Source organism: Arachis ipaensis, chromosome B03, assembly GCF_000816755.2.
Source record: "Arachis ipaensis cultivar K30076 chromosome B03, Araip1.1, whole genome shotgun sequence".
Lineage (NCBI taxonomy): Eukaryota > Viridiplantae > Streptophyta > Magnoliopsida > Fabales > Fabaceae > Arachis > Arachis ipaensis.
Window position 1 is genome coordinate 72,777,646 of NC_029787.2, and position 1,760 is coordinate 72,779,405.

The following is a 1,760-nucleotide window of genomic DNA, read 5'->3' on the forward strand; positions in this document are numbered from 1 at the left end:
CACTCTGAGACCATTAGCCACTTCAATTGGGATATTCAAAACTTGTGCAATGCGAGGCTGGATAAAACTATTGGAGCTTCCACAATTAGTAAGACCTTGGACTTTAATGCCTTGAATATAAGCCCTGATACCGATAGTAGCTAGACCTGACAAGCCAAGCATGTCGTTATAAGATAGATGATGCTCAATGACTTATTGATCAAGCTGCTCTAGGATTTCACTCTCAGATAGTTCGATCACAACACTCTCTTCCGAGGCCTTCTCATCCTCACCTTCAACTTGATACAGAAGAAAAATGTCGATTGCAAAACTTATGGCCTAGTGAATACTTCTAACCGCACCAATAACACAATCCTTTCTCATGACAGTTCTGGATTTCGGTCGAGGTCAGTCTTTGAATCGGGTTCTTGACAGAAGTGGGCTATGATCGATGAGTCAGTGTTGGAAGTTACGGAGAAAGATTGGTTTCAGGTGAATTATAGTTAGATGGCCCTGCTGTCCTCAATGGAGGTGAAGAAAATCTATCCCCATAAAGCTTAGCCAAACTAACCCCTCTCATTAACGAAGCAGGGCACTGAGCCTTCACTTCTCGTTTAATATCAACTCGCAACACACTAATAAAGCAATCTCTTAAAGCATTTGAAGGATCGATCTAGTGGGGTGTGCAAGCGAGATCAATTCGGTGTAGTGTTTGGACACAGAATCCTGCTACTGCAATTTAAAGATCAACTCTTGTGGGGACTCAAAGAGTGAAGAACCAAATTCGATCTTAATGGCCCTCTTGAGCTGGTTCCATGAACGAAAAGGAGCAAAGCGTTGAGACATCTAGAACCTAGGATCGCAGGACCAACCATGTGAATCGTTGCCACACCGATCTGTTCCTCCTCCGGTACCCGAAAAAAATCGAAATACTAATCGACAGAGAAGATCCAACCCAGAGCATCAGTGGCATCAAATTTAGATAATTCAAAACTCATCCTTTGATGCGGTTGCCATTGTTGCGGTTGAAAGTCACCTCCTAAGTTTGCACCATGGGGTGACTCATACGAAGTAGAATGACTCATGGGTTGTCCATTCTGCATCTACGAAATGGAAGCTTGAATGGCATTAAATTTTAGATAGGTAGCTTCCTTCAAATGAGCTCGCTCCAAGAAATTTTTTTCCATGAACAATTCCAACATCTAGAATAATTTGCGGACATCAACTTTCACTCCTTTAGCCTTAATATTGTTAGTGACTGCCATGGACAATGAAAGCACCAATTGAAAGGGTAAAAACTAAAATTGCAAAGATTCACACGGGAAGAGTGGTATGAATTGCAAAAGAAAAAAAAGATGTATGGATTTTTATTATAGAAATTCAATGGAACAGTGTTATATATATGGTACAAACCGAAAGAGAGTATAATCTAATAAATGAGGAATGATAGCAAGAATGCAAAATAGCAGAATAACAAAAAAAGAGAGAAAACTATCATACCACTTATTGCTGCCATGCATACTTCTTTAGCCTCCTATTTAGGGTTCGAAAAATTAGACCGGATCGGTTGGTTCAATCGAGAACCAATCATTTGGCCGGTCTGATCCACCCCAAAACCGTCCTGTAAAAAATCTGCAAATTAAAAAAGGCAGTTGAACCGGTAGTTAACCACTGAAACGACTAACCGGCCGGGTTTTTGTAAGGATCGCTTTTCCCAAAATCCATCAAACGGTGTCGTTTTGACGCTGAGGGAAAAAAAAAAGAAAAGCTGAAGCTGCTAA

General features: G+C 40.7%; 1 long non-coding RNA gene across 1 annotated transcript in view; it reads left to right on the top strand.

Moving 5' to 3' along the window:
- LOC110270195 overlaps positions 1-1,760 on the top strand; it is a 17,551-nt gene that overhangs the window by 15,261 nt on the left and 530 nt on the right. The window lies entirely within an intron of this gene.